The sequence below is a fragment of the Odocoileus virginianus genome, chromosome 31, assembly GCF_023699985.2.
Source record: "Odocoileus virginianus isolate 20LAN1187 ecotype Illinois chromosome 31, Ovbor_1.2, whole genome shotgun sequence".
In the NCBI taxonomy this organism is placed as follows: Eukaryota; Metazoa; Chordata; class Mammalia; order Artiodactyla; family Cervidae; genus Odocoileus; species Odocoileus virginianus.
Genome location: NC_069704.1, coordinates 31,763,177 through 31,777,155, shown reverse-complemented (window position 1 = coordinate 31,777,155; position 13,979 = coordinate 31,763,177). Strand labels below are relative to the sequence as shown.

The 13,979-nt window shown below is 42.9% G+C and overlaps 1 protein-coding gene and 1 pseudogene across 5 annotated transcripts in view; both read right to left on the bottom strand.

Moving 5' to 3' along the window:
- The window catches only part of AGTPBP1 (ATP/GTP binding carboxypeptidase 1), a 205,940-nt gene extending 200,634 nt beyond the window's left edge, over window positions 1-5,306 (bottom strand). For 3 of the 5 annotated variants that reach the window (XM_070459534.1, XM_070459537.1, XM_070459538.1), the window contains exon 1: window positions 5,133-5,306. The gene's annotated coding sequence lies outside the window, so the exon portion shown is untranslated. Of the gene's footprint in view, window positions 1-4,942; window positions 5,082-5,132 lie in introns of those variants that run through there. The other 2 variants (XM_070459536.1, XM_070459535.1) reach the window with 2 other exon arrangements.
- Window positions 5,307-9,991: 4,685 nt separating this feature from the next.
- On the bottom strand, window positions 9,992-10,071 carry LOC139032496 (U4 spliceosomal RNA; annotated as a pseudogene).
- Window positions 10,072-13,979: the final 3,908 nt, after the last annotated feature.

Genomic DNA, 13,979 nt, shown 5'->3' with positions numbered 1-13,979 from the left:
TTTCTCTAGAACCCACAGGGTCTCAACTGCTCAAAATAATCAACCATGCAAAAGTGGCAAGTTTCGAGAAGGTTCATTTCAAACTCCTACATAATTTACTAAACACTGTTATATGCTGAGTCTTTATGTAGTTAACAACCAAATATAGGGCTTTCCAAGTGGCTCAGTGGTAAAAAAAAAAAAATCCACCGGCCAATGCAGGAGACACAGGAGTCGCTGGTTCCGCAGGTTCAGTCCCTGGGTCAGGAAGATCCCCTGCAGGAAGCAATGGCAACCCAGTCTTGCCCAGGCAATCCCATGGACTGAGGAGCCTGGAGGGCTACCGTCTTTGGGGTTGCAAAGAGCCGGACACAACTGAGTGAGTACGCACACACACATGTGCACACACACACCAATAAAATAGATCCATAATTCCTTGGAGGCTATCAAAATATCCCTCCCTTTTTCAACCATTAACTGTGTGAGGCTGGATTTCTCTCTGTATATATACTTCAACCCAAACAACATACTGCAATAGACTGTAGAAGCAAACATGAGAATCCTGCTATTTCTATTAAACCAGACATTAGAGATTTACAAAAATCTAAAAATGCCATTCTTCTCACTCCTTTGTTAAGTTTATATTAACATGTAATGGGTTTATACTGCTCATTTTAAGTGAATTAATAAAAAGTTGTATCTCAACCTCTTTAACAAGTGGTGCTGGGAAAACTGGTCAACCACCTGTAAAAGAATGAAACTAGAACACTTTCTAACACCATACACAAAAATAAACTCAAAATGGATTAAAGATCTAAATGTAAGACCAGAAACTATAAAACTCCTAGAGGAGAACATAGGCAAAACACTCTCCAACATAAATCACAGCAGGATCCTCTACGACCCACATCCCAGAATTTTAGAAATAAAAGCAAAAATAAACAAATGGGACCTAATGAAACTTAAAAGCTTTTGCACAACAAAGGAAACTATAAGCAAGGTGAAAAGACAGCCCTCAGATTGGGAGAAAATAATAGCAAACGAAGCAACAAAGGATTAATCTCAAAAAAATACATGCAACTCCTGAAGCTCAACTTCAGAAAAATAAATGACCCAATCAAAAAATGGGCCAAAGAACTAAACAGACATTTCTCCAAGGAAGACATACAGATGGCTAACAAACACATGAAAAGATGCTCAACATCACTCATTATCAGAGAAATGCAAATCAAAACCACAATGAGGTACCATTACATGCCAGTCAGGATGGCTGCTATCCAAAAGTCTACAAGCAATAAATGCTGGAGAGGGTGTGGAGAAAAGGGAACCCTCTTACACTGTTGGTGGGAATGCAAATTAGTACAGCCACTATGGAAAACAGTGTGGAGATTTCTTAAAAAGCTGGAAATAGAACTGCCATATGACCCAGCAATCCCACTTCTGGGCATACACACCAAGGAAACCACATCTGAAAGAGACACGTGCACCCCAGTGTTCATCGCAGCACTGTTTATCATAGCCAGGACATGGAAGCAACCTAGATGCCCATCAGCAGATGAATGGATAAGGAAGCTGTGGTACATATACACTATGGAATATTACTCAGCCATTAAAAAGAATTCATTTGAATCAGTTCTAATGAGATGGATGAAACTGGAGCCCATATTACAGAGCGAAGTAAGGCAGAAAGATAAAGACCATTACAGTATACTAACACATATATATGGAATTTAGAAAGATGGTAATGATAACCCTATATGCAAAACAGAAAAAGAGACTCAGATGTATAGAACAGACTTGTGGACTCTGTGGGAGAAGGCGAGGGTGGGATGTTTCAAGAGAACAGCATTGAAACATGTATATTATCTAGGGTGAAACAGATCACCAGCCCAGGTTGGGTGCATGAGAGAAGTGCTCGGGCCTGGTGCACTGGGAAGACCCAGAGGGATCGGGTGGAGAGGGAGGTGGGAGGGGGTACCGGGATGGGGAATACATGTAAATCCATGGCTAATTCATTTCAATGTATGACAAAAACTACTGTAATGATGTAAAGTAATTAGCCTCCAACTAATAAAAATAAATGGAAAAAAAAAAAGTTGTATCTCTGCTTTAATTTATAATATAATATAGACAGATATAACCCACAAAAGCTATGTGCTCAATAATTTTTTAAGAATATAAAAGAGTCATGAAACAAAACATTTGAAAACATCTGATTTAAAGAACAGAGTATTAATATCAGATCCCTGCAAAACAAAAAGAACAAGAAGTACTTTTTCTTTTATTTTTTTTTTTAGTTTTTCTAAAAGAGATTACATGAACACTGAAAAGGGACACAGTGGCAAATCAAAATTAACCTCATTCCATGTAACATCAATAAGAATATTAAAAAAAAAAAAGAAGAATGCTTAGATCAAAGTGATTTTGTATATCTTGGAAACATAATGCAATACCTTGATCAGACAGACACATAAATATATCCATTTGACAAATAATATTTTTGATAGCTGCATATGACAGCCAAAGAAACACACAGTCACAAACTCAAAAACAGATGATTAAAATAGCACCGTGAGGGAGACAACCCAAGGCCCTGGCAGAAGGGACAGACGGGCACTTCAGCCACTCTCCAGCAGCGTCTCAGGACACCCAGCTCAGGGTCTAGCTGTTCTATTTTAAACTAAATTACACGCTTCCAAGACAGGACAGTAATACTAAGCTCTCAACCCCAAAAGAGCAAATGGGTCTTAGTGGGATTAACCTGGAATAACAGGACTCGATCAGCCCAAAGCCTTTTTCGGCTACTACATCCCCTGTGCTGAGGAAACGCAGAAGCAACAATAATATTTACTGAGCATTTTCTATGTGCCAGGCACTGTGGGCTAAGCACTTAACATTCAAGATCATCTTAAGAGTATACACCATAATTATCCCCATTTTTGGAGTTAAGAAAACTTAAGCACAAAGAAGATAAATAACTTGCCCAAAGCAAAGCCAGGATTTAAATCCAGCCTGTCTGACTCTGAGGCCCAGCCCCTAAGCCAGTACACTACAGTACACACAGGCAAGTAACCAACAATAATACATAAAGTTTAAAGTCAATGTCCACTGTAGACCATTTCTGTTGTTCATACTGCCTGAGAAGCTTCCAATTTGCAGAGAGCCCTCTGACAGGTTCATCCATTACTCTGCGGGTGCTGTTCAACATCCACGTACCAGAGGACCTCAGGCAAGAAAAGTAGATTTTGGAAGGTAAAACTGTGGAGGACATTTTTCTTTAGTTCAAAATACAGAATATAAGTTAGATAATTTCACAAGTCTTGGTCCTCTTTGCCTTCTGCAACTGAAGATAAAACCATTATTATGTAAGAATCTAACTAGACTATTCCAAAGAGAATAATGCCTCAATTCAAATCAATTGATAGAGCTTTATAAAAACTGCTTTTACAAAAGCTCAAATTACACTATACACCTAAATGTTTTGCAATGTGGCTAATTACAAGGGTAGCTCTATGTCTACGCCTTTCATTTCAGTGTTCGGAGTGAGAATGTAGTTCCAAATATGTGTTGAAGCAACTCAAGGCAGAGTTTTTAGGTCATTAAAAATGAACCTAGAACTTCACTGTAGAAATTAAATCAAGCAAAGTGGAAAGGGAAGCAGAATAAGTCATGTTACAAATCAGCCTTAAGAATAAGGAATAAAGAGTGGATAAGCACTGCTAACTATCTCACAGTAATTACAGAAGAAAATACTTATAGAGATTTCAGAGTTTTTGTTTAGTTTTAACATTTGGCACGCGTTTTGAAATATGTACCATACAAAGCGCCTTAAATAAACTACTATTTTTTTGGCCTACTGAACTGAAAACATTCCACAATAAAATTACAAAAATAACCTTCTGGTTTTCTCAGGGATAAAAAAAAAAAAAAAAAAGACAACTTACAAAACGAATTCAGAGGATAACAAAGAAAGAGATAACTAGATTCACACAAAGATTCCAAGAAAGACATAAATGGTAAGTGAAAATGAGTGACCCAGCAGACAGTTAAAAGTCCTTTCTACCCACAAACTACGAACTACATCAGACACTGCTACAAACGTACATCATAAACACTATTACAGTTTTGAACACCTGAAAGTAAGAAGAAAAAAAAACAAACAAACCCACGCAGAATTAATAGTGCCACAGAAAATTTCTACTGAGTCTTAAAACATATTAAGTCATCAGCAGTGCTAGACCTGCAGGCACTAGAGGAAGCTATCTTAAAAAAGAGAAACAAGCTTTATGTTATCAAGATTCACAACGATGTGTAAAACTCTATTCTAAGATGGATAAATGCCCAGGAAAGGAAACCGACCGACTCAAACCTGCACTGGTACATTAAGAGACTTAAAGGCGCCGGAGGGTAACCAGCAAGCCTTTGCGTGGGGTTGGAGGTGGCCCCGCACACTCGCACGGAGAACCCGCAACTCAGGAAGGAAGGCTGGAGGGAAACTCTGCACTGTCATCGAGGGCGAGCTCCTTCGTGTCCAAATCAAACCACAAGGCGACAAGTTGTATGCACAGAACACACTTCGGGTCAAGTCAACCACAGAGAGGAAGCCAGCTCGGCCGTCGCCGTCTTCACACCACCACCCACCTTGAAGCCGGGTGCACTTAGCGGGTGAGAGCTGGGTGGGTGCCGAGGCAGGGCGCGCGCCCGGCCCCTGCCCACCGCCCCTCCGCACCGCTCAGCTCCGCGCTGCACCGCGGTCACCGCCGAGAGAAAGGAAGAGCAGGGCAGGGGGCTGCCTCTGCTCGGAGACCTCACCGGGTACCCTCGGCGAGGGTGGAGAGGGGACGACCGAGTGACCGTGGGTGGGGGCAGGGTGGGGCGTTTTCCAGAAATCGGCCAAAGCCCCCACCCATCAGGGATTTCCTTCAAGACCCGGTCCACCCCAGAAAGACACGGGTTACACAACCTGTCAGGTAAGGGGCCCAGAGGTGGCAGGGCACAGACCGAGGAGGGCCGGGGGTCGCTCCTTCCTAGCTTCTCCCGCCCCCAAGGCACCGCGGCCGGGGAGAGCGAAGTGGTGGCTGGCTGGCGGATTAGCCGCGGGCGAGGGGCTGCCGGCCAGGACGCGCGGACGGCGGCGGCGGCGGGGCGCTCACCGGCTCAGGATGGGGCGCTGGCAGGAACTAGGCAGAGCCGCAGCACCCGGCTCGGCGTCGGCAGCCCGGGCGGCTGCTCTCCCGGCGCACCGCGGATACCTCGCCGCCCGCCGCCGGGTGTTTTCATACAAACCCCGGTGGCAGGCGAGGAGGAGGAGGAGGAGGCGGCGGCGGCGGCGGCGGCGGCGGAACCTGCCCGCATCCCAGGCAACGTCAGCGCGGCGCCCCGCCCACCACACTCCTCGGCCCGCCGGCTCGCGCGCGCCGGGCGGGAGGGAGGGCGGGGCGCGCGTGCGCGCGGGCCCGGTGAGCGCGCTCCGCGGAGAGGGCGGGGTGAGCGCGGGCGGGAGCCGCGGCGGGGGGCGCGTTGGGGAGCGCGCGTGAGGACGGTGGGAGCGCGCGTAGGGGCAGGACGAAGGGAGCGCGCGCAGGGCGAGGGCGGGGAGCGCGCCGCGTTGTTTCGGGGCGGGGGAGACCGAGGCGGGATTTTGGAGCGGGTGTTGTTCACGCCGGCTGTTGTACCCTGCAGCTGCTGCCCTCCCAATCAAATAGGTCTCAGCGCGGCTGCCCACGTCCCGAAAGTCACCTTCCTGTACGCTCCCAATTAGAGCCTCCGCTTTTTCCCAAAACTAAGCCGGAGCCCACCCCCACCCTCTTCGGAGGCTTTTGCGGCGCCGGGTCAGCGGTTCTTAACTCTCGGACCCGTGTGAGGTCGCTTTGGACCCTGAGGACCGCGGTAAAATTTAGCCTTTTCCTGACCTCAAAGAGAGCTCACATTAAGATGGTAAAGACAAGCAGCTATCACAACTGAGCTCCCAGAAACAATGAAATTTCACCTTGTGGCAATGTCTCCATAAATCAGGTATCTAGCGCTGCAACGAGCAAAATAGCGTGCTGATTTATTTTTTGCTTTTTTTGTAACGTGCGTACATAAGTCTCAAAAGTGGTAATGCTAAATTAGCCGCTGAAGGCAGAGATGGAATGTTTTATCTGAGCCACAGCAATGTGTTAGACAGATTAAAATACTAATATACTCCCTTCTGTTTTGACTGCATGTAAATGCACTATAATATATTCCTAATAAATACTGACATTTACTTTTTTTCAAGAGCATGGATCATCTTTGCTGCTGTTTATAGTAGCTGGTAAGGAATGTAAAGTTGTTACAACCAGATAGGGAAATAAATTGAGAGCTCTAAGGTTTTGTTTTGTTTTCTTATCATCCTGTTTAAAAGAAAGTAAGTAGGTGTGAAGGGCATTCAGAAGGTAATCCGAGGTACATCCTGCAGTTTGCCCTTGGCAAATGTCTTACTCGGGTAAACAAGAGACTAATATTTTAACTAAATCCTGTGAGTTTCCTTGACTGAGAGCACCAAAGGTAGGTTACAGTACTTTAAATAATTTTAAAACAATTACCACCCCAAACCACCCAGCCTGAAAAGCATTATCAGAAAACACCTAATTATCTAAATATTTAACACTTCACAAAAATTAAATATATGTAATATACACAAAACTTATAAAGAACATCTTCCTCAATGAATTAACCTGCAATGTAAAAAGGTATGGGCTTCTCCATTGGCACTAGTGGCAAAGAACCCACCTGCCAATGCAGGAGACATAAGAGACATGGGTTTGATCAATGAATGGGGAAGATCCCCTGTAGGAGGGGATGGCAACCCACTCCAGTATTCTCGCCTGGAGCATCCCATGGACAGAGAAGCCTGGCAGGCTACAGTCCATGGGGTCACAAAGAGTCAGACATGCCTAAAGTGACTTAGCATGCCCACTTAGCATGCACATACCTAAAAAGGTATAGATATAAATGTGAAAGTGTGTTTTGTGGAATTAGCATTCAACTTTAACAAAATGTCATTCGTATGGTTTAATGGCTAGGAGATAGACCCAGTATATTAACCCACACAAGTAAGTAAAAAGCAGAACCAATCCCTGTTGGCCCCCCAGCTTTCTCAACACACCCTATTATGATATTAAAAAAAATGTCTGTAATTGTGATGTAGCCCAGAGACCGACCATAGATCATATGGTCAGACTAGACTATTCAGATCAGTCTAGCTCATGCCTTGTTGTTGTTGTTTAGTTGCTAAGTCATGTGCAGCTCTTTTGAGACCCCATGGATGGTATCCCACCAGACACCTCTGTTCATGGGATTTTCCAGGCAAGAACACCAGAGTGGGTTACCATTTCCTTCTCCAGAGGATTTTCCCGACTCAGGGATCCAACCCGTGTCTTCTGCGTTGGCAGCTGGGTTCTCTACCACAGAGCCCCCAGGGAAGCCCAGTCTATGTGTTGTAGGTATTCAATAAATGTTTGATTACTTTAACTTTGGACTAGACTGGGAAAGAAAGGTGAGCATGGAGCCCAACTATCTCAGATAAACATACAAAGTACAGTAAACTTTATAATGAAACTATATAGCCATAAGGTTTAGAAAATAGTATTTCTCTCAAAAGTATAGTCATTTCCATCTGAAACCATAAATGTAAGATGCACAAGCTCAGTTATGAAGTTTCTGAAACATATCCAGTCTTCTGGAGTTGCAACCTCAATCTCAGGGGTCCCCAACACACAGGTCTCAAACAGGACCAGTCTGAGGCCTGTTAGGAACCAGGCCACACAGCAGGAGGTGAATGTCAAGCAAGTGAGTGAAACTCCATCTGCTGCCCCCCGTTCCTCCCCATCTCTGGCATGACCACCTGAATCTCTTCCCTTCTCACCCACCCTTACCCCATTTGTGGGAAAATTGTCTTCCACGAGACCAATCCCTGGTGCCAAAAAGATTGGTGACTCCTCCTCTATAGGATTGTTATAACTATTCAATATCATTCAACAGTCATCAATTTATTGAGCACCTCCTATGTGCCAGACACAGTCCTCCTGAAATATTCTGTGGAGTTAAACAAATGATAACGCTCAACAAAATACCCAAAGCTATTCTATATCAAATTAAAAGGTTTCCCTACACATGGACATCACCAGATGGTCAATACCAAAATCAGATTGACTATATTCTTAGCAGCCAAAGATGGAGAAGCTATATACAGTGAGCAAAAACAAGACCAGGAGCTGACTGTGGCTCAGATCATGAACTCCTTATTGCCAAATTCAGACTTAAACTGAAGAAAATAGGGAAAACCACTAGACCATTCAGGTATGACCTAAATCAAATCCCTTACAATTATACAGTGGAAGTGAGAAAAAAATTGAAGGAATTATATATGACAGAGTGCCTGAAGAATTATGGACGGAGGTTTGTGACATTGTACAGGAGGCAAGGATCAAGACCATCCCCAAGAAAAAGAAATGCAGAAAGGCAAAATGGTTGTCTGAGGAGGCCTTACAAACAGCTGTGAAAGGAAGAGAAATGAAAAGCAAAGGAGAAAAGGAAAGATACCCATTTGAATGCAGAGTTCCAAAGAATAGCAAGGAGAGATAAGAAAGCCTTCCTCAGTGATCAATGTAAAGAAATAGAGGAAAAAACTAGAATGGAAAAGATTAGGGATCTCTTCAAGAAAATTAGAAATATCAAGGGAAAATTTCATACAAAGATGGGAACAATTAAGGACAAAAATGATATGGACCTAACAGAAGCAGAAGATACTAAGAAGAGGTGGCAAGAATACATGGAAAAACTATACAAAAAAGATCTTCACAACACAGATAATCACAATGGTATGATCACGCACCTAGAGCCAGACATCCTGGAATGCAAAGTCAAGTGTGCCCTAGGAAGCATCACTATGAACAAAGCTAGTGGAGGTGATGGAATTTCAGCTGAGCTATTTCAAATCCTAAAAGATGATGCTGTGAAAGTGCTGCACTCAGTATGCCAGCAAATTTGGAAAACTCAGCAGTGACCATAGGACTGGAAAAGGTCAGTTTTCATTCCAACACCAAAGAAAGGCAATGCCAAAGAATGCTCAAACTACTGCACAATTGCACTCATCTCACATGCTAATAAAGTAATGCTCAAAATTCTCCAAGCCAGGCTTCAGCAATACGTGAACCGTGAACTTCCAGATATTCAAGCTGGATTTAGAAAAGGCAGAGGAACCAGAGATCAAATTGCCAACATTCGCTGGATCATAGAAAAAGCAAGAGAGTTCCAGAAAAACATCTACTTCTACTTTATTGACTATGCCAAAGCCTTTGACTGTGTGGATCACAACAAACTGTGGAAAATTCTTAAAGAGATGGGAATACCAGACCACCTGACCTGCCTCTTGAGAAATCTGTATGCAGATCAGAAAGCAACAGTTAGAACTGGACATGGACCAACAGACTGGTTCCAAATAGGGAAAGGAGTATGCAAGGCTGTATATTGTCACCCTACTTATTTAACTTATATGCAGAGTACATCATGAGAAACACTGGGCTGGATGAAGCACAAGCTGGTAACAAGATTCCTGGGAGAAATATCAATAACCTCAGATATGCAGGTGACACCACTCTTATGGCAGAAAGCGAAGAAGAACTAAAGAGCCTCTTGATAAAAGTAAAAAAAGAGAGTGGAAAAGTTGGCTTAAAGCTCAACACTCAGAAAACGAACATCATGGCATCTTGTCCCATCACTTCATGGCAAATAGATGGGGAAACAGTGGAAACAATGACAGACTTTATTTTTTTGGGCTCCAAAATCACTGCAGATGGTGACTGGCAGCCATGAAATTAAAAGATGCTTGCTCCTTGGAAGAAAAGTTATGACCAACCTAGACAGCATATTAAAAAGCAGAGACACTACTTAGCCAACAAAGGTCTGTCTAGTCAAGGCTATGGCTTTTCCAGTGGTCATGTGTGGATGTGAGAGTTGTACTATAAAGAAAGCTGAGCACCAAACAACTGATGATTTGTTTTCAATTAGCAATAATCACGCCTCAGATAAACCTCATTGGCTACGATACTGCCACTGCACAAAGCTTACAACTGATGCTTTTGAACTGTGGTGTTGAGAAGACTCTTGAGAGTCCCTTGGACTGCAAGGAGATCCAAGCAGTCCATCCTAAAGGAAATCAGTCCTGAATATTCATTGGAAGGACTGATGCTGAAGCTGAAACGCCAATACTTTGGCTACCTGATGTGAAGAACTGACCCATTGAAAAGACCCTGATGCTGGGAAAGATTGAAGGTGGGAGGAGAAGGGGACGACAGAAGATGAGATGGTTGGACATCATCACCAACTTGATGGACATGAGTTTGAGAAGGCTCCGGGAGTTGGTGATGGACAGGGAAGCCTGGCATGCTGCAGTCCATGAGGTCACAAAGAGTCAGACACAACTGAGCAATTGAACCGAACTGAACTGATATTACGTTTTTAGATTATACTGTATGTATTACCTACTAAAGTAACTACTTGATTTTTTTTTAATTTGAACCTTTTATATTACCTTTTATTTTGAATTTTATATAGAGAAAGGGCTTTCATGTAGTGATCAACCTGTATCCATAGATTAACAGATACAGAAACTATGATGAGAACCAGTCAAATGTCATTATGCTGCAAGCGCAAAGTTTAAAAACTCCTCTTAAAAAAGTCATGTGTATGTGGGTGAACATATGCGTTTGTATAAATTATTAGAATATACACCAGAAGTAATAGTGACTGTCTTTGGGTGGTAGATAAAGTGATTCTCATTTTCTTCTTTTTGCTTTCCTAAAAAAATTGTCTTCTTTTTGCTTTTCCTAAAATAATTTAAAGGACATAAGGTCACTTTTGTAATTAGAAGAGGAGCCAAAGATGGAAACTTCCAATGACTTAAGTTCAGCTCGCCTGACTGACTGCATTTTCCAGTTTCCTTGTAGCAAAGAGAAAGTTGCCCCATGCAAGAGAGGGTTGTTGGAGAGGACAGCAGCCTGACCCTGATCAAAATCTCAGAAGGGCATTTCTTCACAGTGAGTCTGGTCTTCAACATGAGAAGTCAAGAAATTTGAATTTTCAGTTGGTGCATCACAACCTTATCAGCTAATAGGAAGCTCCTTAAGGTTAAATAATCTCACAAGTGGGCTTCCCAGGTGGCACTAATAGTAAAGAACCCACAACCCACCTGCCAATGCAGGAGACGTGAGAGATGTGGGTTTGATCCCTGGGTCAGGAGTATCCCCTCGAGGAGGGCCCAGCAACCCATTCCAGTATTCTTGCCTGGAGAATCCCCACGGATAGAGGAGCCTAGCCGGCCACGGTCCATGGGGTCGCACAGAGTCAAACATGACTGAATCAACAGCACACATGTAAACTCACAAGTAGCTGGATCATATCCAGAAAAATAAATTAGCTTTAATAAGGGATGTCTTTTCTGGCTAACAGAGCACTCTGGCCTAATATTTTCGAAGGCTTTTTTTTTTTTTAATGGTGGTATGCTTTCTCCCGGCAACTGTTTTGTTTTGGATTGTGTATGTATGACCAGTATGTAAAACAGAAAAAGTGAAACTGCTCTGGTTGAAGTTGAAAGACCTGCTCAGCCTGGCATGATCTTCACCTCCTTTCCCCAGATGTCCTCCAGGATGGTTCCTTAGAATCCCCAAGACTTGAAGGAACTCCTTCTGACACCAGTCTATCTACTAGGACAAAATAAATAAGCAGAAGGTTGCTTAGTGAGCATGGATGTGAAGCAAAGAGACTTGGAGTAATATTCCGTCCGAGTTCTGGGAAATGTCTGGTGAGCTGTCCCAGTTCCACACAATACATGCCTCACTGAGAGATGCAAATTTATGTTTTCCTGACAGGCTCTCTGCCTTCAGAAGAGCTTGACAGTGGTGGATGGGTAAACCAACTCTATGAACACTAAACAAAACTAGCAAACCAAAATCCATGTTCTGTAGCAACTGCCAATTTCTGTGGTATAACCACTTTCACCATGGCTGATTTTAAGACCAATGGAATTTACTTGAATACTTAACAATCGGTTCTGTAAAAACTACACTGCCAATTTCAGGAGAACACTGCTATACATGGGCTTCATGCAAAACACAACCTGCTGTTTCTTCTCTGTTCACTTGTTTGGGTTACAATGCAGTTCAGGAGACCAGAGCTTTCTTTGGTAACGTTCCTGTCTGGATGATATACACTGATCAGCTTGATAAAATTTAGAGGTTTCTTGAATCTCTGATAGTCACACATTTACAAACCATCTCTGGATGGTTTCTGCCAAAGGTAAATCTATTTGTCATATGTTCATTTTTTCTGCTTTTATTCAGAGGACAACCAAATACTGAAAGTTTCACTATTTATTGACAGCAGTGATTCTGACAAATTCTGACAAATATCTTTGGTCTGATGATGATTTAATACTTTTCTTCCCTTATGAATCATCCTGCTGTTTCTTCCCAGAAATGAGATGGACAATTTTTAATCAGTGTTGTATTCATACAGCCACAGAAATAAATAACTTGTTGAACCAGAACAAATAACTGAGTTAGTTCCTTTTTCTGTTTATTATCCATACATCCTGATTGTTCACACCGTGAACCTGTATGACCAGTTCTGCTCTCCAGGATAAGATAGCTCCTGGTTTAATTTTTTGCAAAATCATGTAAGTTTACCATCTTGTGCAGAATCATAAGCACTGTGAAATATTTCTATTCACTTCCTAGGAAGTATTACCTAGTGTCAACTGAAAAAAAATGCACAACCTAAAAGTTGAGAGTTATGTTTTATTCAGCAAACACTCAGAGGACTGAAGTCCGAAGATTCTCAGATCACTCTGAGTGACTGCTCCAAAAGGGCCAGCGGTGGGGAGGGTGGTGAGCCAGGATATGTAGGAGTTTTTGCAACAAAAATCATGTAGAGGGAACATCAAAAAATTACTGTTATGTAAAGAAAACTAAATATCTAAATATCTCAAGTTAAGGAATTTAGTGCTTTTCTATCTATGGGAAGATGCAAGAGTCTGGACTTACTGAAATCATTCCTTTGATGTGCACCCTGTCTATCTAGTCCATATAGTCAAAGGTCTGTGTGTGTGTGTGTATATATATATATAATCTGTCTAGTCAAAGCTATGGTTTTCTGTAGTCATCTATGGATATAAGAGTTGGACCATAAAGAAGGTTGAGCACCAAAGAATTGATGCCTTTGAACTGTGGTACTGGAGAAAACTCATAAGAGTCCCTTGGACAGCAAGGAGATCAAACCAGTCATTCCTAAGGGAAATCCACCCTAAATATTCATTGGAAGGACTGATGCTGAAGCTGAAACCACGATACTTTGGCCACTCAATGCGAAGAGCCAACACTTTGGAAAAGACCCTGACGCTAGGAAAGACTGTGGGCAGGAGAACAGGGTGACAGAGGATGAGATGGTTGGATGGCATCACCCATTCATTGGACATGAGTTTGAGCAAATTCTGGGAGATAGTGAAGGACAGCGAAGCCTGCTGTGCTGTGGTCCATGGGGTTGCAAAGAGTCATACACAATTTGGTGACTGAACAGTGACAACCAACTATCTGGGGCCAGTATTCTGCTTTTCTCCATGCTGAGTCCCCTTGGGGTGCACAGTTGGGGGGGGCTGCAGAGACTGAGGGCTTGGCAGTGGGCAGCCCATTTGTCTCCATTCTGAGTTCCCTTGGGGCTCACCATCTGGGCAACTGTAATGTGACGATGTGATGGCTGCACAATCCTTTGTTTACTGATATGGCGGGCAATATTTCTCATTCACACCAGCCTGAGTGGCTGATGTGAAATAAAGAAAACTTAAACTAAATGCCTACCCCCAAATATTTCCAGCTGCAGGTTCATCAACCTGGAAATTCTCAACCTGGGAGTCACTTCTCTGAGGTAAATTCTAATTCTCCAAAGGAACTTAGAATTATGAAATATGTAACTTATGAGGG